At 40.9% G+C, this 26169-nt stretch overlaps 1 protein-coding gene across 10 annotated transcripts in view; it reads left to right on the top strand.

The window, feature by feature from the left end:
• DTNA (dystrobrevin alpha) overlaps positions 1 to 26169 on the top strand; it is a 221311-nt gene that overhangs the window by 50029 nt on the left and 145113 nt on the right. For all 10 annotated transcript variants that reach the window (XR_010378658.1, XR_010378660.1, XR_010378659.1 and 7 more), the window contains exon 2: positions 12987 to 13116. The gene's annotated coding sequence lies outside the window, so the exon portion shown is untranslated. The remainder of the gene's footprint in view (positions 1 to 12986; positions 13117 to 26169) is intronic.

Below are 26169 nucleotides of genomic sequence, written 5' to 3'. Positions count from 1 at the left end.
CCACTTAACCCTAAGGAATTTTAAAATGCCACTGAGGAATCCGTGCTGACATACCAAACAGTTTTGAACCAGAGACCCGACGTACACGTCTTCAGATCTGTGGGCCCCTTCAGCCTGTTTGTACATTCCCAGGCTTGCTAATGCTGTTTGAGCTTCATGCAAACTGTGTCAAAGGGTGTGAGGCCTTTCCTTGTCAGCCTTCAGAGGCCATGCCAGATAATCAACTGAAGCCCACATTCAGAGTATTCCCCTGAGAGGAAGTCTGGGCTGAGGGTAGGGGGTTCACCAAGGGACTGTGGACTTAGTTATGGGCTTGGGTGGCCTCAGTCATTGACCTGGTCACTGTCCTCAATTCTCTCTTCTGTGACTGGACAGCAGTCTTCTAGCTGGATTGGTGATATTCTCACGTAGCTGATGTAACAGAGCTGTTGAGAATTGACAGGGAGGAGATTTTCACTTAAGAAACGACTCTTTAGATCATCATTCTAAAGTGAAGTAAGCCAGAAAGAGAAAGAAAAATGCCACATGATATCACTCATATGTGGAATCTTAAAGAAAAGATGAAATGATGAATTTATTTCCAAAACAGAAATAGACAACACACAGACATAGAAAACAAACTTATGGTTACTAGGGGGAAAAGGGGTGGGAAGGGATAAATTGGGAATTAAGGATTTGCAAATATTAACTACCATATATAAAATAGATAAACAACTAGTTTCTTCTGTATAGCGCAGGGAACTATATTCAATACCTTGACTACAAAGTATTGTAGCCTATAATGAACCTATAATGAAAAAAATATGAAAACAAATATATGTATGTATATATATGACTGAAATATTACACTGTACATCAGAAATTAACACAACATTGCAAACTGACTATACTTCAGTAAAAATAGAATAAAAGTAACAAAGGTAAACCAAAAAAAAAAAAAAAAAAGACTAGAAATGCTCCTCCTCGTTCTGGCTTACCTCACTTAGAAAATGAATAAATGCGTGTATGTGTATGACTGTAACATTGTGCTGTACACCAGACATTGACACAACATTGTAAACTGACTCTACTTCAATTTTTTTTAATAGAAAAAAAAAGAAAGGAATTCTCCTATGCCCCCATTTCTATTTAGTTACTTCCCACTCCTCACCTGGTTAATAATCCCTGAGCAGTTACCTGTTGTTGGGTACCTAGCTGTGTACCAGGTACAATACATTCATTCATTATCTAAGTTAATCCACCAGATGACTCTGGGAAAGCACTAATATTCTCCTTATATTAAAGATAAGGAAAGACTTCTAGAGAAAATAAGGAATAGCTGTAACTCCATGCTCTTGGCCACTCTGTATTTCTGCATCTTGCCAGTGTATATTCAGAGCAATACCGTTAATACGAGCTGGAGCGGAGCTTAGTTGTGAAAGTTAATCTCTTGGGCACGTTCTGAAAACAAGCCTCATATGCTGAACCCCAAAGGCAGAGGAGTTTGGAACTTATCTTCCATGTAGGGTAATTTTCCACTACGTATGCATTTAGGAAGTCAACTGTAAAACTCCAAAAGAATTATCTATACATACATATGTATGTATGTATATATTTATAATTAAGGAATCTTTTTTACAAATATATGTAATTTTTTTTCAGAACCCTGTAGCATGCTGGCAACATATATTTTCTTATTCAGCCACGCAAAATTTGCTAGGCAGGCAAGTAAACTGCTGGGTTCAAGAAATGACCTTCCCACACTACAGCTTCCCACCCCCAGCTTTCTCTGGGTCAGTTATAGGAAATTATTGCCCCTCTTTCTCTTACACAGTTGGTGGTACTTTGGAGCAAGAGGAAGACGAGAATCCCCCGAGCATAACTCAGGTCACTCCTCACCTCCCCTCCTCTCCCCCACTCCATCATTTTCCTGCTTAAAGATGCTCAGAAGCCTACTTGCTTAACTACCACTGGTAAGGCAGCAGTGGTTAAAGGCATAGCTATGCGGGTAGTTGTTTTTGAGTGTATTTGCTGTTATTAATTATTATTAAATGAGAAGGAAAAACTCTTAGATATGTGAGCAGATTGTTGTGCATTTTGCCAGTTCAGCTGTTGATTTTCTTATGTTTTCACCTTTTATCACAGAAGTTGTATAGCTTTAATTTCTAAAAACACTCAGAGGGTCACTACTCTGGTTAAACTATGTTCTGTTTCCTGTAAGCACTTAGGTTTACAATTAATAAGTAATAATAGATAGATTTTTCTGGAAGTTAGATTGCCCGAATTCCTTTCTAAGAACTTGATGCATTTGAGTACAATAAAACTCTTCTGTTAGAGTATGAATGGGTCAGTCTTTCCAGGAGTCTTATAATCTTGCCATGGAGTACACAGACTCTCTGGGGGGGAAGAAAGTCAATATTCATATACACAAAGAAATTAAGTTGTCAGTTTCCCTTATTCTCCGGCTTGTCAACTTTCACATTCTACCCTTAAATGAGCAGACAAGAGACGCTTCACACACACACACACACACACGTACACACACGTACACATGCTTATACACACAGTAATGTTTAATTACTGGCTGTTTCTCTTGCTGCAGATGAAAGAATTAAGTTATGCAAATGGACCTTATGTTCTTGACCATAATTCTGTGCTTTGAGGAATCCCACTGCAGCACGGTTTCTAGCGTTGTCACATTTTAACACAGTTTATAAGTTCCTTTTATAAAGCTAGAGTTACACGTTCCTTTAGTTTCTTTAATGAGACATAGCTCCACCATGATTTTATTTCTTATTTCAGTGTTACTAAACACTGAGCACAGACTGTCAATCCTAGAACAGGTGAGGCAAGCCGTTCATTAAAGCAGCACATCTCGGTGGTGCCGGTGAGAGCTGTGCACTTTGAGTTTTATCTTCTGCACGTTGTCCTGCTAGGAATCGCATTCAGGAGAACGGAGGGGCTCTTCTTACCTTAAGTGTCTGAGAATCGTGTCATCTTTCATCTTCCGTTAACGCCGATGGCGTGAAAAAAGGACTTGAGATGAGCTGTCAATCACCAATAACCCCTTTCTTCCTGAACTTCCGGGTCAGGGAGCAATCTGAAATTGCTTTTTATTCTCTGATTTGAAGTCTTCCAAGCCCTGTCAAGTTTCCCAAACCACGTTTCACAGATGTCACAGCCTTCAATGGTATAGCTTTTTTTTTTCTTTAGTTTCTCAGAGTTTTGTCAACAACCCATAAAATCTTAGAATGTATAGGATTCCATATTTTTTATTATATTTCTTGGTAATAAAATCTAGAATAAAGAGAGGAAAATTCTATCTATTAGATGTTGAAATCTTTAACAGTGTAATGCAGTTATCTAAAAATTTTGTGAAATTAAATCGGCCTGTTTTACATTGTATTTCCATATTTGCAGTCTTCTTCATCATCTTTCAAACTCCAACCATTGGAATCAGATAATATAAAATTGCTATTCTCCACATGCTATAAGCTTCTCCTAGCTTGCCTGAACTTTCCTTGCTTTTGTATGTTTTCCAAATATAAGTGCTTTTTTTTATATTGCTCAGAAACACTTGTCAAGAATTTAGACTGAAAAAATCAACTTGTCAAAAAGTTAAATGTGGTATAAATCAATTTCCTTTCCCTGTCCAAACTGAAAAGATTTTTTTAAATTACCCAGGAGAGTAATAAAAGTGTTTATCTAGTTTTGATCCCTTATGAAAATGCTCATATTGTACCACTTAATGTAACATTCAATTTTTTTAATAAAATAAGAAAGCATATGAAAATATATGAAAAATAATCTGAAATATTATTAAAGTGCACATCTTAATTTTTCTTTAAAACATTTCTGTAACTTTATATGAATACACTGCATTTCATATGTGTCTATTTAGAGAAGGAAGAATATAATAGAGATTTTAGGGAAGTGTCACAAGCCACTCTCCAACAGAAGTCCCCCTACCTCCAGAAACCTGTCCCAATTTCTGATTTTGAGGGACAAAATTAGGTTGCTTATTTGGGATGAAGGGGAGCTATTGCATAGCTTTAAGTGAAGAAACATTTGAGAAATGTCACCCTTTCTTCCTACTCTTTCTGGAGCCAAGAACAACACCACCTTTTTTATTGTGAGAACATACTATTGGACAATCGTTCAGACTAACCTGGCCCCCATTAATGAGCCCTCTGCTCAGCTCCTTGTTTTCCAGCTCTGCTCATAAAAAGTCAAGTCAATAGTTAAAATGGATGAAAGAGAAATTTAAGGGTAAGGGGCGATGGCTTTGGAGCCCCAAAGTGGCATCTGTTCCACTCCAGGACTCCACAGTCCTCAAAGCAGATGATGGCTAAGATGAGGATAAAAGAAGCTGGGTGACGTATCTCATCCATGGACTGAAACTAAAAAGAATGGAGCAGCAAGGGGCAGGAGAAACCTCTCAACACTAGCTGGCATTTAGGGGGATAATTTAGTAGCAGTGAGAAGTCAAATTCAAAACACACACACACACACAAAGCCACATTCAGGCAGATCTAGAAAGTAGGATTTTTCATGGGTGGATTCAAATAGCCAAATGAGTGTCTAGATTTTGCTTTCATCAAAATCCTTATGAAGTCAAAGTTTTAGCCCAATGTGTTATGATAACGGTTTCGACCACCACAGTTAAATCATTCTTGAGAGCATCCATGTCTAAATCAGATTGAAGACTTCAGGAAGCTACCCCAGGTCCTTTCTACAGAGCTCATTTTGTTTTTCTATGAGAGTGGTTGGTAAGGGGGAAAAGCATTTTCAGCATCTTTGGCAGTCCCCTTTCATTCTTAGTGAAGTGGCCAGAATTAAATGAACTTTGACACCTGCCCTTTCATCCCTGGACCTACAGTTGAGGCCTATTGGCAATTTAAGATAGGATGTCTTCCAGTGCTGTGGCTCATATTATACCCATTCTCTGGTGTAGATCTCCAAATCGGCACCTAGAATGGAATTCTGAAGCCTATGATTTTTAAATGGCTCACTACTCTAGCTCCCTTCCTATCCCGTGTGTGTGTGTGTGTGTGTGTGTGTGTGTGTGTATGGCGGGGTGGGGCTGGAAGGAGATGAAATCGTATTTCTTCTTCTAAAGCAGCACTGTCCAATTGAAATATAATACAAATCACATAAGGAATTTTAAATTGTCTAATAGCCGCCATAAAAAGTTAAAGGAAACAGGTGAAATTCATGGAAATATATTCCACTTCATCCAATATATCAAAAATGTTATTTCATCATGTGATCAGTATAAAAAGTTATCAAAGAGATATTTTCATTATCTTCTTTTTCCCTGAATTTTTGGAATCCAGTGTGTTTTTCCACTTAACAGCACATCTCAGTTTGGACTAGGCACATTTGAACTGCCCAGGAGCCACACGTGGCCAACTGCTATTGGACTGGACAGCCGGAGTGTAAAACAGGGCTCGCTCTTTCCACGGCAATATCCCATTTGAAATGCCTCACTTCTGACATCTCAGCTCTCACTCCGAATATGTTTTTCTGGACAGACGGAATCCATATGTATAAATATTGTAATCCGGGTTCCGATACAGACAGACTCACATGAATGCATCCGTGAGCTTTAATGACCTGTCCGGATTTCCTTCTCAATAAACGTGAAAAATAAAACATCTCCCTCCTCCCGTGCTCTCTGAAGGCGCATGTGTGCCGGTTGCCAGGCACGTTCATGGGTCACTGTGTTTGGTGCTGACTCATCGTCCCCCGCCGCCCCGCCGCCCCGGGGACAGTTTGACAGCCGGCCAGCGACGCCGCCTCCAGCTTCTGAAAAGCTGACTTTGTAGCAACATCCACATTCTTTCGGTTGGTTTTGCTGACATGCTCTGAACTCAAACGCTGTTTTTAAAACAAAAGTAAAAGGGAGCCGTGAGCTTCTAAAAGCCATTGTATTTCAGTTCGTTAAATTATCTGAGTGTGTCACAGAGGGCATAACAGCAGGGAAGTGAATACACAGGGGGAACCGTCCTTGGAAGCTGACATTTGAGCTGCAGGCATGTAACACTTGGGGACAGTGTTCTCAGACAACACGGGCGCCCGAGTGAAACAAGGCTGTCACAGGATCCATGTTTCAACTTTCTCAGCATCCTTTATTAGCTCTATATTATTAACCTGTTTGAAATTTTGTTTAATCTTTTCAAAATTACCAAATTTATCTCCTTCCCCACCTTAACAGTGCTCTTCCTCGAGTTCAGCTTCTAAACCAAAGGATGGGATGTCCTCGGTTAATTCATAAATGCTAAGCTGCCATCGGATTCTTAAGACAGGGATCAAATGAGCCAGTGGATAAGACGATTCTTCACACTACGCTCATCTGTACATGTAAAACAGTGTGTACCTTGCAGCCAGCGGCGTGGACTGCTGGCCCTGCCTTCAGCTAGAGCACAGCTTCTCAGATTCTTCTCTTTTCCTGGTGGCTCACTCTAGAACTCATGCGTTCCAAGTCTCCAGTCTCTACATGAACTGATTTCCCTGCTCCTTCTTCCTGTTGCTTATTATCCCAGAGTCTAATCCGAACTAACAGTAATATTACCATGTGGTTCACATCTCACACAGAAGAGCCAGAGTCCACTCTACTGATTTTAGTGAGTTTCCAGTATATGAAAGGACTTCATGAAATAAATGGAATGGGTGTTCAGCTAGTTGTTTTGGCACTTTGTAACCACTAGAGGGAGATCGAGGCTCCGCTCTGTCCTCTGTTCCCACCCTGTGGTGACAGATGAGTCAGGTGCACAGTACATTGATTCAAGAGATGGACGGGAAATGAAATCATATCTTTGGAGAAATCTCAAATTTGGTAGCCTGCAAACCTCGCCAGCATGTTTTGTTTGATCTATTTATAAATGTAAAGATTTCTTGTAAAAAAAATCTGGATTTCCACCCTGAACATGAAAACAGGAAGATACGGCCAAACTGGGTCCACGCCTGTATGTGGCTCAGCTGGAGGGCACTGCTCTCTTTAAACAGGGCACACAGTCTTCGTTTCAGTTCCATCGCTACCCCCGTGCTATTATTTTTCCAACATTGAGACCAGATATCATGGGCCCCTTATAATCAAGCTTGCATCATTGTGAAGAGCTGTTTGGTTTTGGATTTTTCTTTTGTACTCAGGTCAGTCTCAAAAGCAATAAAAAGAAAAACAGACCAAGTGAACCTCTTACAATTACAAAGAAAATAAGACAGAGCGTAGGTCTTTGAGGCAGTAAAAAATATTCATAGGGGGACAATGTGCTGGCAGAGTGTACCTGGGTCTCTTTGCTTTACCCCCACGTATTTCCCCACTGACATCAGTTAGATGGGTCTACATGGTTAGAATTTTCCACCACATAGTCTGCCAAATTCCTGTTGGTGAGAGTGCAACACATACATACGCGTGTGTGTGCACACACACACCTCACTCTTTCTTGGGGCAAAAACCCTCGTTCCCTCTGTTTTCCTTAGAGACCATTTCCTTCAATTCATTTTTTTCCACCAAGTGGTGAAATCTGGAGGACTGAGATTAGGGCAGGAATAAACGTTCTGGGAAAGACATTGCTCCAGTGTTTCTTCCAGGCCTTAGCAACCGGGGCCCCCATGACTCCTTGTAATCTGGCTTTCTGATCAGAGTGTAACCCACTGGTCGTATCTGCTTCCCTCACGGGACTGTGAAAGACAGCAGATTGGGGCTGAGAGATCACGGTCCCCATCAAAATATCATCTATCATTTGTCATCAGTAGCTCTAACCACCCAGAGATCTCTCTCATGACTGACTACACAGAGATTTGCAAAATCAGCATCCTAAGGGCAAACGTTCAATCTCTATGCTCAATATAGTAGGAAAAAAAAAATATATATATATCTGCTTATATCTTGTACTCACAGAGGAAATCTAGAGCTAAATTTAGATGGGTGCAGCATAAACAAATCCCAGCAAACACAGCTGATCCTCTGACTTACTCACATCACTGCTGCTTGGTCTCAAAAAGAAGTGATGATATAAATATTAGTAATCATAGTTAATGTGTGTTGAGTTTACCATGTGTCAGGCTAAGTGACTGCCTTTAATCCTTGGAACAACTCTGTGAGGTGAGATCTGTTATTCCTATTTTAGAGGTGTGGAAAAAATGCAGCTTGGGGAGGGTAAGTAACTTGCTCGATATTACACAGAGATGAAGTCAGAAATGAGGTGAAGTTTACCAGCGGCTCTGTCCAAGTGTCTTCACTCTACCCTCTTATTATATCCCCTTCCTTTTAGGACAGTGGTTCTCAGAGTAAAGTCCCCAAGACACTCTCCCAGGGTCCTTGAGGCCAAAACTATTTCAGTCATAACTCTAACAGATTATTAGCCATTTTGACTGCGTGGACATTTGCAGCGATAATGAAAAAGTAATGGCGGATGAAGTTGCTGTAATCTTATTACAAATCAAGGCAGTGATACCAAACTGTACCGTAATAATCATGCTCTTCACTGCCGCGCACTTACAGTGAAAAACAAGGCAGGCGTCAACAACAGCAAAAATCTTATTCAGTCTTAAAACTTTGATGCGCATCTTTAATTAGCAAGTTTGAGCAAATAATCTCAGAGCCGTGAAAGAGGAAGTGTGTATGCTGAATATGTGTGGATCACTAATACTAGAAGAATACAAAGAATGAAAATAAGTCGAAATAAAATTACATATAGTTTCTAATCCCTCAATTTCATTAAAGATTACATGTGTGTATACATATATATGTATATATAATTGGAAGTGAATGTATAAAATCTTAATAGGGATTGCCTCTGGGTAGTGGAATGTGGATGATTTTAGTTTTCTTTGCAATTGATTGTATTTTCTACATTTCGTAAAGTAGAAAGTTCCTTGGATTGTAAAAAAAAAAAAAAAATCCACATTTCCAGCCATCTCTTGATTCATTTTTTATTAAACTTGCTTACGCATATGTACTAACATATAGCTAATTATTTTTACACTCATTATTTTAAAAAAGAAAAAAATGATGGACACTCAAGGGAGTTCTCCACAACTGAGTTCCTCTGTGCAGGGCACTGCCCAGGTACAGTGCAAATCATTAAACATGCGGGGGCAGCTGTGAAGGGAGAGGTTCTTTTAAAATGCAACTGCCATCTGGGTTAGCACCTGCCCAGCCTTACAGTGAGAGGCAGCAGATAGAAACACAAAGGCAGTCCCTCGGGAAAACGTGCCGGGCAAGGAACAGAGCTAAGAAGTCCTTTATGAACCACCTTCTTCCTTCTCAGCAGCTTTAAAACATTTGACTGAAAACCCCTCTGAACTGATGTTGACAAGCAAAAAATGTTTGCCAGTTCCTGAATGTCAGCGGGCCTCTGGCTTTATGCTATAAAAAATTCTACATTCACGGCAAACTGTAGATGTCTGTTTCCTTCTGACAGCTGTTTTGTCCAAATATTGTTGTCCTCTCGCTTTATCTTACTTTAACCTGAGTGATGAAGGATGACTTTTTTATCCTCGTCTATTGGTGAAATATCAAGAGGGAAACTGAATACCCTGCTACTGGCTTCCTCTTGCTCTAATGTTCCCTGGCGGTCTGGCTCCGTGTCACAGGGGCGGTAAGTAGGTGACTGAGCGGTGAGGCAGGCGGTGACTACCTTCCCTCTGCAGGCACCGAGATGTTTCATATTGGGAAGTACGGTCCATGTTTCTGCAACCACCTGCTCTAATGTGATGGGCAAGAATTACAGATGCACTGCTCCCTCTGAGATTAGATTCATTTCCCTGATTATTTGGCCAAAGACTTCAAAACTTCACAGAAATCAGTGGCTGCCTAGCAAGAAGCAGAGAAAGACAAAAGTCATATGGTATCACTTATCTGTGGAACCTACAAAAAAAAAATACAAGTGAACTTATCTATAAAACCAGAAATAGACTCAGACGTAGAAAACAAACTATGGTTACCGAAGGGGAAAGGGGTTGGGGGGGAAGGATAAATTAGGAGTTTGAGATTAACATATATACAGGACTATATTTAAAATAGATAAACAACAAGGACCTGCTGTAGAGCACAGGGAACTATATTCAATATCTTGTAATAACCTATAATGGAAAAGAATATGAAAAAGAATATATATATATATATATATGTATAACCGAAACACTTTGCTATACACCTGAAACTAACACAACATTGTAAATCAACTAGACTGCAATTAAAAAAAATTTTTTTAAGTTAAAACAGTTAATAGCGAAAAAGGAGACAGTAAGAAATTTGCATCAGTAATTCAATGAAAAATTTGTGAAGGGTGCCCCTCTTCCTACAGATGAAAACATAGACATAGAAAAACATATAAATATATAAGCCACATTTATGCATCAGTTTCATTCATTTTGTTCCTAGTTATTCACTCGAAAAGGACTGCTTAAATTCTGAAGACGTGACACTAAATTTTAACTTCAAGTCACACATTAGTCAGACTAGAATTTGGTAGCTGACATAGACTTTAAATAAGAATTTTAAGAGAGAAAGTTATCATTGGCTCTTTGCAATCAGTGTTCACATGAGAATTTTCCTTGCAAGCGTCCACTGGGCTGCAAGGAGAGTAGAGGGCAGGACTGATGCCTTTAATTCAGAGGTGGCCACCCTCAGGCTCAAGAGTAGAGAGAATTGTGGATAATCGGTTCTGAGTATCGTCAAGAGGTCACAGGGGACAGAAGCTGAGAGGGGTAGGGAGGGAGCTGCCTGCTAGACAGCTGTTTCTGATCACTGCCTGTGGGATGCAGGCTGAGATGGGGGCCACTTGCTGGTGGGGGACAAACAGCAAGAACAACTGGCTCATAATCAGGACGTCAGTGCCCCTCTTACTGCAGTCATAGGTCCCGGTTAAGGTGTGCATCCTGAGCCGCCCTGTGGGTGCTTTCACCCAGTGCCTCTGTCTGAGCATTTCTCTCATCTGCCTCCCAGTCCGCTGGGGGCTGGGATGGCCCAGGTCAAAAATGGAAGTGCAAAACATCCTTCCCAAAATCTTCAGGCAGGGGAGCATCAACCAGCAGAACGATCCTGAGAGATGCCCAGGCCAACCTATACCAAGGATTTCTTGAGTGACTTTAAATTGCCAGGTGTAGCTAGAGGTACATTTATCTAAGTGTGCAAACTTTATTTTGTATATATATATTTATATATAGAAAGAAAACAAACTATGGTTACCAAAGGGGAAAGGGCAGGGAGGGATAAATTAGGAGTTTGGAATTAGCAGGTACACATTACTATACATAAAATTAATAAACAAGGACCTGCTGTATACACAGGGAACTATATTCAATTTCTTGTAATAATATATAATGGCAAAGAACCTGAGAAATATATAGGTGTAACTGAATCACTTTGCTGTACACCTGAAACTAACATTGTAAATCAACTACACTTCAATCAAAAATAAAATTAAAATATTTATAAGATTATGTAAGATTTCCATTTATTTCCTAGTGCTCTGGCTTGGAGAGCTGCACTCATGAAGGAAGCCTAGTATTTTTAATATATCACTTATTCCCTGATGCATCAATCTAATTTACCCGAACCCCAGTTTAAAAAAAAAAAATAGTAGCATGTACTTTAAGGAAACAAAAAAAATCTGAAAGTACTATTGTTGTAATAATACATTTAATTCAAAGAATACCACATACATGCATGTAGCCAGAATCTAAGTCGAGTGAGAGGCTGTTGGGTTCTAATGTGACGGAACAAGGTGTTAATTGTTCTAAACTTTTAATGAAAATTTCTTTCTCTCCTATTAAGTAAATCTCATGCAATTTTGAATACATCTGAGAACTTGGACTAGAGGCAGAGGAAGTTATTGTATAGGATTTTCTCTACAAACCTAAAAAAAACCACACAGGATGCTGGAAGCCATGAACGCTGAAATATTTATTCCCATTGTTGTAGAGAACCTGGGCCAAGGAAAACAGTGGGAGAGGGAAGTGCAGGGTGGCCCTGGAGACAGAGGCCACCTGCCACTGGCCAGGGTGCAGAGCAAGGTTCCTCTGTCCCTTCCTTTTCCAGCCCCACCACCATCAGCCGCCTTCTCTGCTTTATTCATTGGGATCCTCTTTCTCCCCACTCTTCCTTCATCTTAATGTGGGATTTCCTAAGCTTCAAATTTCTGCTGCTTCAAGCCATCTGGCACGTAGGTAGTAACATCCAACCTGTGTTTTGGTAAGAAGAAGGAAAGGGGAAGCAGAAGGGGAAGAAAGAAAGGTGGGAGAGACTAGCTGATGGGAGATGCTGGGGAGAGAGGTGCTTCCACGCTTCGGGACAGGGACTCAGACACATTGCAGCGTGCAACCTGGCGTCTCTCTTTCCGTTCTCCTCTGTGAGTTTTCTCAGAAGGCGAAAGACTACAACATCCTCCCACTTTGTTAAGAAACACCAGCAGACAATATTCTGAACTAGTTACTATTTATGTTATTATGATGCACGTGATAAATTGTATGGATCATTAAATGATGTCAGGTTGCCTCTGTGGCAGTCCACGCCTGCTGGATGTCTACCCTTAGAGGAAAGGTTGGTCTGAGGGCTCTGACCTCAACTCCAGTTTCCTTGTCTTTGGTATAGTTATGGTGACACAATATTCTAGATAATTAACAACTTGGAAAACACAGAAGATTCTCTGTTTTCCCATTTCCGGGTTTTTAATCAACCAAAAATGAAAGGCTATGTTAGGAGCCCAAGGTTCAAGGCTGCTCTTTGTTGCCAACCAGCTTCTCAATCTTGGCAGCCACTCTACCCCCCGGGCCTCTCCGTCCTCATCTGTGAAACTTCTGGCACAAACGTCCATTTTTCTAAATATTTCCTATAGTAAATGAAAAACCGAAGTTCTGAGTTGAGGGTTACAAATCTTTCTCAGTGGATGAGGGAACTTGAAAAACTCTGTGGGTTCCAGATCGGCCCATTCTGTTTCTGTAATCAGCTTGTAAGTGTGAGTTGCTTTGCTAAGTAGAAGTGTGTTTTCTCATTACAGGTAAGTGAGATTTACCAGCTCCTGGATGAAGTGCTTGGGAAGCCTTTAAATGCCACAGTCAACTGCCATTTCAAAGGAGAGAAAACAGATGGTTTTGGAAAGTTCATGCTGTTCCTTCACTGAATTTTAGGTGAGTGTGTCTGAGACAAGGAACTTAAGATGGACATTGAACTATTTCCCCTGAAAGTGCGTCTCTTCTTTGCATGAAAAGAAAATGGGGTTACCTGTTATCGGCATTTTATGCTTTTAAGTGAGGTGCCACTCAGTGAAGGCTCTGTTGATGGGCCTTTTGTTTATTTTTGTTATTAACAGAAACCATCTAGATCTAGAGACAGCCTTGCCATCTCTTCCTGATTTCCATTAAGCAAATGTTTGCTTAATGGAAACATCAAGACAATAAAAGCAGTAATGTTTCATTCTATCCTAAAGGTCATCTAATTTTTAAAATATATAAAAGTACTTAATAGCGGAGTAATAAGTCATAATGAGACAAAACCATGTTTTAATGACATAAATGAGAGAAAAATTTGATCGTGGTGATGACAGTTCAATCATTACAAGTTGGAGTGTGAGATAAGGTCAATGTTTCAGAGGCTGCCCTGCCCTGTGGGGAGGTTGTACATTGCTTAAATTAACACAGGGCATGGTTTAGGTTAGGTATGGTTTTCAAACTGCTGTTTGTATGATTAACCACACACACGTGCTCGCACGTTGAGCTCAGTTTTGCCTGGCCATGGAATGGATGGATAAATTTTTCTTTCCATCACCATACGTGATTCCATGCTACAAAAGACATGAGCGTACAAATGGATGCTTTACTCTTAGTCCGCAGTATGCCGTTGTCATTTCTCAGCAAATCGGAGAGAAACAGAGGAACGGAGCGGTTGTCTTATGGTGGAAATTGTGTGGCTTTCCACCCCGCCAGCTGAGTCCTGTTCTCTAAGTGTGGTTTGCTTACCCACTTTGAATAGTGTTTTCCGGAAAATCAGACTGTACCTGTGTTCACAATTCTGAATAAAGCAAAGCAGCTGACGGAGCATCGACCACTGGCTGGATCTAATCTAAAAAGTCAGTGATGCTCCCTTTATAATCTTCATTAGCTTCAAAGTGAAAGTGGATCGTTGTGTCATAATCTTAAGGAGGGGTGTAAATTTGGTTTATCGAGGTCAGATGTGGAACCAAAATGGTGATTTCATTTATTTACAAGATGTTGTTGAACGCAGTTCCCAGGAGCTAAACTTAATGCCCTTTGAGAATATCAGTAAATCAGTTTGCCTGGTGTAACATTACTCTGGAGGAGAAAATGAAAGTGGAAAATGTGTTTACTTGACTTACTTAACTCCCTCCTTTCCGATCGTGCTGGTCTGCCTGTTTTTGGCTTCGCATCCATTCCTGGCCCTGCCACTGTTCGGCTGGCTCCTTGGGGGCTGTCCCCTATGGGCTGGGTTTGCCCTCTTGTTGCCTCTGGCTTCCCCTAGTGACCTTGAACTCTGAGCTCCATTAATATCACCGCTTCCTTCTGTCCCTTGGGACCTGTGGGTGGTCGTGTGTCTGCCTTCCTGCTGCTGCTACATCTCCAGGTTGATTAACTGGCTTCAGTTTAGCTTCTCAGTCCTTCCATCATCCAGGTAACCATTTTCCTGGATTAAATTCCATCTGTTTTACATGTTTACCGTTTTCCCTTGGTTAGTTCCTAACTGAGCCATCAGTGCTTCACTAGTTTCTCCCAAAATTATTGGAAGAAAAGTGAACAAGGATTACTTGCTTCTCCGAAGAGAAAAATAAATGATTCTCAGGAAAGAAAATTTTAAGTTAAATGGAAAGCTGGATATTTTCACACTGAACAGACATCTAGTCTGGCGTGTTTAAAGCCATCTTCCAAATCCCACAATGTTGTGGCATTAATTTGTTGCTGTTAACAAAATCATTGTTGAGATTCCCATTGTGTGTATCAAATTAATGGGAAGTTTTTTTAAATTCTCAGATAGGCACCAAATATGATCTTTACTTTTTTTTTTAATATTCACATTTCACAAACTTCTGTCTGTGCAACATAAGAACTTCTCAGGGCATCAGTCTTATTTCTGCCTTCACATTTAAATCTCAAGCTTCGGATTTATTTTATGATGGCTCTGATGTCTCTCTTTCAATAATGGTTCTTTGCTACTGGAAGATGCCTTATGGTCTGAACATTTTCCATTTCCCATAATAAACAGTGAATATATTGGAAAGCACGGTGATGAGGATGCCAGTGTCTGTCCTTTGTGACAGGTAAACAATTCGCCACTGTCCCAGCAACCCCACTCGCTCTAAAGGGCTTCCCGGGTATGCAAGAAGCTTTTTAACGTCATTATTTTGGCAATTCACTTGGTTATTTTAAATGCAAGTGCCTCGCTATTTTCATTTCCTTCCCATTTATTCACGTAGACACGTTCCTTTCCAGGCTTTTCTCAGAGGTCGTCATGACTGCCCACCTGTCTATTCTAACGTATTGTGCGTACACCCAGAACGACATGGTGTCCCTCTGACCAACAATTTCCATCTATTCTACCAATGTCAGTGTTTCACCTGCAATGCCTAATTGAGAATCCTTTCAGACAATGTGACAATACCATCAGGAGCAAAATTACTTGGACCCCTTCATAACCTAAAATTGGGAGCCACAGGGACGAGCAGCTTTATGGCGCTGTTGAAAATGCAGTAGTGTGTAACGGGGGTTCTCAGGTCTTCCTTTGTTTGGTACGGCACTGACCATTCTAGTCATTAATGATTCTCTCTAGCTTTTGGAAATGAGGCTTTATAAAGTCACATTTAAAAAAAATATTCTTGGGAAGAGAAATACATCCTTTAATAATATATACTACATCACACAGAAGTCTGATGAATTAGCAAGGAAGAGACTCCTGCGGTAGCGGTGCGGACACTCAGCTTCTGAGAGTCTGGTACCCATCAGTAGGTGGAGACAATGAAATCATCTCGCTAACTTCACAGTACTGCCTGCGGGTGGAGGGGACCACTTGTCCTAAAAGATAACTCAGGCTGAACATATTTTTATGTCACATTGGAAGAGGGGGTCGGAGGAGTGGAAGCGTTAGTCGTTACACTAATGAGCGACGTTATGGATAGAGATTTGAAATCACTGGTGCCCAAAGAATCGAGGAAGATGTGTTAACCAAGAAGTAGTCTTACTACTTCTGTTGAACCACCAAGTATGATGTTGGGAAAATCAAATGTGTTTAAAAGGCAGAAATCATCTGTTATCCATCTTCGCACCCCTGGAAACAAGCACCGTGCTTGGCATGCTGTAGATAACTTCTGAATAAATTGCTGAATTTACTTAGAAATTATCTACAGTGAATAAGAGCAAAGGCACAAAGCGATGCTGGCTTGAGTTCCTGCCTTATACCGAACACCGTTTTGAATGCAGGTAAACTTCCTTTCAATGCCTAAACAGTCCTCTGGCATAAATAATATTATTATCTCCTTTTTTAAAGATGAGGAAAGTAGGGCCCAGAAAGGATAAATAACCTGCCTGAGGTTAACTAAGTTGGGGTGAAAATTCAAAGCCAGACAGTCTGACTTAGAGCTCAACCCTTAATTTTTATGCTACCCCGTCTCTCCTGTAATGCAATCATCAAGTAACTATAAAACACAGAAGCAACACTGTTTTATTACTTTAAAATTTGTGTCTTTCTAGAATACACTTGTATTAAGAAATCTTGCTCAAATCTTGAACAACCTCACTTTGAACACAAATTCCCTCTTTTCGGTGTTTCTACTCTCCTTCCCTTTTAAAACATGACTGCCTAAATCAGCTACCTAATTGACATTCAGATCTCATCATTCCCATTCTTTAATGGTTTGTCCTGAAATTAATGTTTTAAAAGCTCTATTGCTGTTTTATGCCATTTGCTTAATTGAAGAATCTATAATCTTGAGCAGCAAGTTCCTTAAGCTCCCTGAGCCTCAGATTCCCCACCTGAAAAGATATGTCTAATTTAATGAGAAAATAATATTCAAAAAACCAGCAAGTACAGTTCCTGGTACCTCATAGGTAGCCAACAGTAGCCAATGTGATCTAATTATCCTTACCCACGTTGATCTGGAAGCCAGTGTTGGCTGTCCCACCGACTGCAGGACAAAGCCTGCCTCCTGTATTCCTTAGCATGTCATCACAGAGATCAGCTCCTGCTGTAGACAGCAGAAAGAAAAGCCGTCTTGTGCAATCACTCACAGTCTTGCGTTGTAATTCCTCATGGTGTCTGTCCATCTTCCCTCTGAAATTTTCATCCAGGACTAGTGCCAAGGTTTTGGTTTGATTTGGTTTGGTTCTGCTTTGTTTAAATCTTTGAATCTTCTTTACCAAGTGCAGTATAGTCCTTTTTGGTTTTGAATGAAGTATGAGGGGGTCATATTTTGAGATAGGTTTGAGCATTTTTAATGTGATGAAGATTATAACGCTTCATCCAGCCATTACAAGGAGAAGGAGCGTTCCATCGGGGAAGGGGGACCTCACAGAGCAGATCTGTCCTGTTTTGTGCTGAGCACCAAAGCAGATGCTCCATGAACATTACCTTATTTAATTTTCATAATAACTCCTCAAATTAGCTATTATTTCCCTCTTTATTTAGAAGAAAACTAGAGTTTAGGTAAGTTGCCAATGTCATATTTCTAGTAAGAGGCAGAACAAGAATGTTAAGTCATATTTTTCTACTCCAGCAAACTACCCCTCTAAAAGAGCTTTCCAACTTAATCCTGTAAGAAGAATATGTACCTAAGATAATGCTAGAATTTTCCATTTAAAATATTTCCTGAGAGTCAGCTATTTAGAAGTCCACGGGTCTTTTTTTCTTGTGGCAAATGCGTTTATGTTTAGTTTGATGCTAAAATTAGCACTGTTTCTGTTCAACAAGAGTTTAAAAGATACAGCACCTTGTGGTTCTGAAACCGATTTTTGCAAAAACCTCATTTACTGATGTGAGCATAAGCCTGGAAATGATGTCTAAAGTTGTAGACTGATAGAATTTTAAGGATAAATGTTATGAAGAATCATCACGAGAGCTGGGGGCTTTTTAAGGCAAGAATTTCTGACTCTCTTCTTTTTTTCTCCTTAAGAATATTTATGGAAATGAATATTTGTAGCTCATTATAAAAGGGTTTGTTTTGGATGCAAAATAAAAATTTCTCTAGACCTAGTGACACCATGAGCCCTAAACTTGGTCTGAACTTTTTTTAATCACACAATTCAAACACCATGTAGAAGAATAATCATTGACATGAATAAACTCAAAATCTCCAAAAAGCAATCTTCTCACTTCACTCTCCTTGCCAAAAATCAGTATTGAGAGAAGGGGTCTTTCCTTTTGTGAAAAACCCTAATGATTCTTATGCCACATTTGTACCTATCATGATCATTCATTTATTTATTTGTTCTTTAAATATGTATTATATATCTCTCCTGTTCCCTGACTCTGTGCTAGGTACCTGGGAGCCTGACATAAATAAGGTACAATTATTCCAAGTAATATCCTAGTTAGATCTGCCACTGATTATGTCTTAAAATGATAGAATTGAAGCTTCAGAAGAGATATTTCAGATTATCTAACCTGGACCCCTGTTCTTGTCCATTCAGGCTGTTATAACACAATACCAGGGACTATGTAGCTTATAGAGGATGGAGATATATTTCTCACAGTTCTGCAGGCTGGGAGGTATATGATCAAGGCACCAGCATGGTTGAGTTCTGGTGAGAGCCCGCTTCTGGGTTCACAGCAGGTGCTTTCTCTCTGTGTCCTCACATTCCAGGTCTGGGAACTTTCTTATCAAAGCATTAATCCCATTCATGAGGCTCCACCCTCATGACCTAATCACCTCCCAAAGTCCCCACCTCCTGATACCATCGCACTGGGCATTAGGATTGCAACATATGAATTTTGGGGGGAACACAAACATTCAGACCATAGCAACCCCCTAATTTTTATATCTGAGGAAGCTGAGACCCAGAAAATACTACCCCATGTGTTAGCAGCAGCGGACCTATCTGACACTTACCATCTGGCTCCTCTCCACCATAAAACGCATTAGACTACATTCCTGTAATCCTGATCTTATTTGCCCCCAAGAGAAGTTTCTACAAAGAAGGAAAGAAGACAAAGAAAGTCAGGTTGATTCTGGTTTTATTTATAATACATAGAAGTAGATTTACTATTCGTCAAATCCTTATTGAGAATTAACTAAATATTAGGTGTTTTGCTAGGTGCTGGACATCTGGCCTAGAAAAACCAGAAGTGTCTTCCTGGCCCACATCCTGCTTCCTGTCTTGTGCGCGCGTGTGTGAAATCCCGGCATTGAAGCCCTGAACTGCCCTTTAATGGGAATCCTGAAACAGCCCAGGTGATGACAGGCATAGTGTGATGCTAAAAATGGCAATTAGAGTTGTAACATATTCATAGTGTAACAGTGCAACCCAGAAGTACCTTTTGTATTCAAACAAAAAGATACATGTCTGTGTCTTTGGTTTACCACTGTCATATGGATAGCTTAACATTCCAGAAGTGAGAAAGAATTGTTTAAAAATATGAGCCTTTGTGCTGTGTCGATCTTTGAGTAAGATAAATATATAGTATCTTAGAAAATATAAGAATTCTATTCACATTCCCAGATGATGTTCCTGCCTATTGGGTTATCTTCTGTTGGCTGATTTCTCTTCTATTTCCCTCAGAAGTTTGCAGAAAGCTATCTAGCTTTATGTAAATATGATTTGAAATATTTTGATCATCACCAAAATGGATGGAACAATGTCTTCATCAAAAAACTAAAGATTATGATGTTTACAAGTTAGTAATAATGGGCTTTATATCTAGTGTAATTTTGTGAGAGACAGTTTATTGTTTTAGCTTGTGTTTTAAGCATCAATTGTTTTTTCATAACTTTCAAAGCCTGACATTTAAATCTGTCCAGAGTTTTTTTTCGCAAAATCTTAAACTGCAGATCTGTTAGTTTCAAATCATCGAAGCAGATGAATAAGGTAGGCCTCTTTTCTGTCAGTTCCTAACAATTTAGTAACCATGGGCTGGAAATTTGACTTTTATATGTGTGTTTAATATGCTTTCCAACCCAGATAAACACTTGTCATAATCTTTCCAATTCTAAGTGCATAGAAGGTAAGGCAGCTGTCTTTTTCCAAGAACATTTTTATTATTATTTATTAATTATTATTTATTACTATTTATATTATTTGTTTGTTATTATGCTTCTAAGAGCATTTCATTATTATATAATGATTATCATATTATATAGTGATTATATAATTATATCATATTAGTTATATATTTATATAATATTAAACATATTATATATTAAATATATATTTAAATAATATAATTAATAATTAATTAATATGATATAATTAATTAATAATGTGTTGTTGTGTATTATAGTAATTTATATATTATTATTTTATTTTTATACCATCCCTTCCTAGTATATATGAACAACTCCTGTATCACATGGTTCTCCTTCTGAAGTTGAATTTCTTCCCAGGGTACTAGCATCCACAAAAGGCTTATTTGGAGAGAAAAAAAAGCCTTATCATTTTCCAGACAAAACTACAGTCTTACCATTCAGCCACAGCAAATAAGCCTCTGTTTCTGAAGAGATATACAAAGACCTGCCCACTTGACTCTAAAGCAGAGGTTTTCAATTGTGGGCGTGGGGGTGGGGAGGGCTATTAGCATCTAGTGAGCAGAAGCCAGGATGCAGCTAAACATCCTGCAGTGCTCAGAAGAGTCGCCTAAAGGAAGGAATTTATCTGCCCCGCTGTATCAGTAGTGCCCAGGTTGAGAAGTTCAGCTTTAAATATTAAGAGCCACAGTGTGAACCTGTGTGCCCCGAGGGCCCCTATTAAAGTGCCTGGTATCTTCTGAGCAGGGTGGCAGGAGAGTGACTCATGGGTTTCTGCTCAACCGCAGTGTCTAGGGTGAATTGACTGGGTCTAGGGATTTGGACTGGACAAGAGGAGATGACGCTGTTAGAAGGGAAGCCAAAGAGTTCCTGGAAAAGGAAATTTGACTTTAAAAAGTCCCTCTCTGGAAGACACCTTTGGTGAGGAAGATGGGAACTTGGAGTCTAGAAAAGTCCGGATTATGCACCGTAGATCTGATGGTGTGAAACAGTGTCAGAGGTAGCAAGCATCTCGTCCTGAAGGAGATGACAGGCTACTGCGTCCTATTGGAGAAGCCCCCTGGGCTGCCCCTCGGTGAGTCTGAGCCACCGGAAGGGCAAGGGGAGCCGTTAGGCCTGGGCAGCCCGGCACCCCAGGGAAATGTCTGTACTCACCAGACAGGAAGGAAACAGTTCGCTTTAGCCAACACTTGCAAGAAAAGAAACTTATCATCTATAACATGTGAAAGGAAACAGTGACTTGACTCATCCTTCCTCGACCTAGCCCTTCACACGGTCTAGCACCCACTGCTTTTCAGCACTTCTGGCGGGGGGGGCAGGCTCCCCGCACCTTCCCAGGCTCTTCCGGGGCCTTGACTCAGCACCCACTCACCTGTGCCCCAGCCACACAGAGCCCTTCGCCATGTCCTCGTCCACCAAGCTTTTCTTTTCTCCCTGTGTGTCTCTTTTTTGAGCAAAGAGACCTTTCCCAGAAACTCCCTTTATTAGTGTCCCAGGGCTGCGGTGACAAATTGCCTCCAGCTCGGTGGCTTAAAGCAACAGAACCTTATTCTCTTGTGGTCCTGGAGGGACGAAGTCTAAAACCGAGGTGCTGGCAGAGCCGTGCTCCCTCGGATCTCTAGAGAGGAACTCTTTCCCACCTCTTCCTGACTTCCTGTGGCTCCAGCAATCACTGGCATTCCTTGGCTGGTAGCTGGGTGACTCCCATCTCTGCCGCCATGTTCACCTCATCTTCTCTGTGTCTGTGTGTCTCTCTCTATCCTTGCCTCCTCTTATAAGGATACCAGTCATTGGATGGAGGGCACACCCATTCAGGTATGACCTCATCTTGGTCCTTAATTAATGACATCTGTAAAGACTCTATTTCCAAATAAGGTTGCATGCTGAGTTTCTGAGCAAGTGTGATATTTCGAGGGACACTACTTGTATAAGAGTTCCCCAGAGAAACAGAACCAATAGGTTATGTAAAGAAAGAGATTTATCATAAGGAATTGTTATACACAATTCTGCAGGCAAAGTCCCCAGATCTGTAGCCTGAAGGTCTGGGAAACACGAGAGCTGGTGGAATAAGTTCCAGTCTGGGTCCAAAGGCAGAAGACCGATGTCCCAGCCTGTAGACCATCTGGCAGAGAGAGAAAATTCTCTTTCCTTCTATTTAGGCCTTCAACAGATTGCATGAGACTCAGCACATTAGGAAGTGCCGTCTGCTTCACTAAATCTCATCTAGAAATACCTTCACAGACACGCCCACAATAGTGTTGAATGAAATATCTGGGCACCTCTGGGGCCAGTCAAGATGACACACAAAATGAACCACCACACTACTCGGACCACCACAGGCACCCCTCAGAGAGACTGCGGGTTCAGTTTCAGACCATCACTATGAGGTGAATATCCCAGTAAAGTTAATCACACAAAGTTGTTGGTTTCCCGGTGCATATGAAAGTTACGTTTACATCGCACTGTGGTCTGTTAAGTGTGCAGTAGCGTTATGCCAGCTTAGAGTCCATGGTCTGTGCCTTGTACCAACTTCCCTTTGATATGCCTTCAACTCCATCGCCTGTGTTCTCGCCCATCACAGCCACCAGGCAGTGGCCGAGACTTCCCTGACTTTCCCGTGCCTCCACCGTCTTCCTGTATTCCCTGTGCACATCGGGCTCTCTCTACCTCAGGGACCTCACATAAGCGCTTCCCTTTGCCTCAGAGGCCTCCTCCTCATTCTTCACAGGTGTCACCTCAAGTGTCACTTTCCCAGAGAGGTCTAGGTAGCCATGGGTCACCTGAGAGAGGACATTCCTTCCTTGTACCCCACTCCAGGCATGGACACGATCACCCACTGTGGGGCTGAGAACAGTTCTCACAGCTTTCCTAAAATCTTGATGATAACAGAGAGATTTTAGCAGTCAGCATGTTTAAAATTAGTCATGAGCATAGTTATTCCTTAGACCCTAGTCACATCCTTCAGAAGGAGGCCCACGTTGGCTCCTTGCCCCTGGGCCGCCATGTTTTAGAACCTGCTTCCCCTTCAGGTGGGAGCTCCCTTTGGCCCGGACCTTGCTCCCGGGGTCCAGGCCTCCAGCACTCATCCTCCCTGGATCTAGTTAATAGCTCAGTTTTCCGGTTATACCGCCCACCATGAACACAGCATTGTTGAGCGGCTAGTGGTGGCCCAATTCCTGGGGGTCCCCTCCCCTTCCCCAAATTGTGGAATAACCCTCCTACGTGTTAGCATATGGAGCTACCCAGCGCGTAAAGACTAACCGCCCCTAAGCTCATGGCTGAGCTCCGTTTCCTAGACGACCCCGTGCTCTGAGGCCCCCTCCCCCTCCCCTCTCAAGATGACCTGCATCCTGCCTATGGAATGTGTCGTTCCTGGGCCTCACGCTCTCTCTTGCCTTCGGAGATGGCCCGTGCTCTGTCTATGGAGTGTGTATCTCCCTAAATAAATCTACTTTCATTCAGCTACGGCTTGCTCTTGAATTCTCTCCTGCACGACGCCAAGCACCCTCACTTGATGGGGCGCATCCCAGGGACACCGCCTGGGACATGGCCATCCTCTCGTGCCCCATGTTCCTGTAACATATATACTCATACTACTTGATGGACAGTTCCTGTCCACCCTCCCCCGTCACCTTGCCACCGACCTCTTAATTACTTGTCCTTTCCCAGGGGCACATTACAAGGGAAGGGAGAAACTCAGTAGCTTCTATCACTCCTCCATCTAATCTTGCTCACTGAAAATGCTTTTAGGCATCACTCCACAGAGCTCTAGAATGTCTGCTGTGCTGATGTGTCCCAAGTCCCAAACACGAGGTAGAAGAATCCGGGAAAACACACTTAATAGCCCAACAGCAAATGCTTTCCAAGCTTAGGGCTCAGTGAATGGGTGATTTTGCCCCTAAATGTTCTGCTTAAACTGACCTAATTCAATTACCTGACTCATCTAAGTCGGTGGATTTTATTTTTTCTCGTATATTATATCTGCAGCTGTATTTTCCTTATCCACGTTCTCATCTCCCCATCCAGGTTGTAGGCCGTTTGTATCACGTTGTCTCCCTCTAGTACAATACGTGCTTTTAGAAGGCACTTCATATTTATTAAATTAGAATACGTCATCTAATTTTAGACTAAGTCTCACAGAAGGGACCAAGAAACTGCGATCTCTGTGTACTGTGTATTCAGACTGAGAAAATGAATTCTTTCAAGAGTGAGGTCTCAGGAGTCTGCCTGTTTCCCTGACTTCACAGGTAGACCTGATTTTCAGAAACGTCCTTCCTTTTTCTCTCTAGATGAGAAATAATATCTCCTGTCAAATGGAGACCTCATCATGGCTGTGCAAACACACCTGAATTTACAGGATATGGGATTGTCAGGGAGGGTGGCCAGACTAATATTTACTCCCCTTTCCCCGGTGAGTTACCTGACAGTCTGCCACTCGAACCATACAGCTCCTCCCTGCTCTCCTGACAAAATACAGGGCCATAAAAGAACTCAGACCCCATCAAGAGCTCTACCCACTTAAAAAAAAATTTATTAAAATGTAGTTGATTTACAATATTGTGTTAATTTTGGGTGTACAGCAAAGTGATTCAGTGATACATACATGTGTATATATCTATATTCTTTTTTTCAATTCTTTTCCATTATAGGTTATTACAAGATATTGAATATAGTTCCCTGTGCTCTACAGTAAACCTTTGCTGTTTATCAATTTTATGTAAGGTATCTGTTAATCCCGTACTCCCAATTTATTCCTCCCCTTTGGTAACAAGTTTGTTTCCGATGTCTGTGAGTTTGTTTCTGTTTTGTAAATAAGTTCACTTGTATGACTTTTTAGCTCTGCCAAATTTTATATCAGTTTGAATTTACCAACGTTCTGAGTTCTCTCAACTCCCTTGGGATCCTTTTCCAGTGTGTTCTCCACAGGATGGATTTTGGTCGGGGAGAATATTGGCTTATCCACACCCACTCTGTTTTGCTCTCAGTGGAAGGTAGCTTTAGAGACAGAAAAACCAGCCTCCAAATAACTCCCATTCCTGCCTTAGGCTCAGAGCACATTGGTGGAGTTTCACAGATCCCACCAAACTGTCCCTGGGAGGGTAAGGGCCACTTCGAGCCGGCGGGGTGAGATTGCAGAAAGCAAAATGGACTCACAGAGAAGCCCAGTTTCTGTCCGAGCACTAGAAGAATTCACAGGAGGACCGTGAGCCAGCTCTTGTACCTCGTTGAGCCTCAGTTTTCTTTTCAATAAAATGAAGTATTATGACTAAATTACAGATATAGATCCTGTCAAGTCTAAAATTCTGTGCTTAGATTTTCTAACTTAAACCCAGTAATCCTCACCCCTTGCCCTCACAGGAATCTGTTCTAAGGAAATAACCCAAGATGTAACCAAAAGTTTATATACAAAGTTATATTGCTTATAATAAGAAACCTGGAAGAGACTAAAAATATATTTAACAATGGGGATAGCGAGATCAATTCTGACGCATCCAAATAGTAGAAATTTATGCAACTATTAAAAAATATTTTCAAAGACCACGTAATAGTGTTCTTGTTTTACGTGTCTTTCATTGAACAAAAGAAAGCGATGTTCAAAATTATCCGAGATTTTTCATGTATAAGTTAAAGAAATACATCAGAAGGTCCATATCGGTTACCTCAGGTAGTTGAATTATATGTGTTTCAAAGTTATTTCATAAATTGCATTTTTCAACTTCTCTACAGTGGACATGTGATATTATCTTTTAGTGAGAAAATGGACAAGTGTAGCTTTTGTTATTAAGTTTAAAAACCAAGGCTGTTTTTCACTAAGGAGAAATCCAGAATATGTCTGTATAATTATGAATTTTAAAGAGATGGGAAACACAAATAGAAACTTGGGAATAAATTTCCATAAGTGAGTAGGGCAAAATGATTCCAGTCTACAATAAGTTATCTGTAGGCTGTGTAGCCATCAATTTCACAGTGCTATTTAAAAACAGATATTTTCTGTGATGTG

This window comes from Camelus dromedarius, chromosome 32, assembly GCF_036321535.1.
Source record: "Camelus dromedarius isolate mCamDro1 chromosome 32, mCamDro1.pat, whole genome shotgun sequence".
In the NCBI taxonomy this organism is placed as follows: domain Eukaryota; kingdom Metazoa; phylum Chordata; class Mammalia; order Artiodactyla; family Camelidae; genus Camelus; species Camelus dromedarius.
The sequence above is the reverse complement of the archived record's forward strand: the minus strand, read 5'-3'. Positions and strand labels throughout refer to the sequence as shown.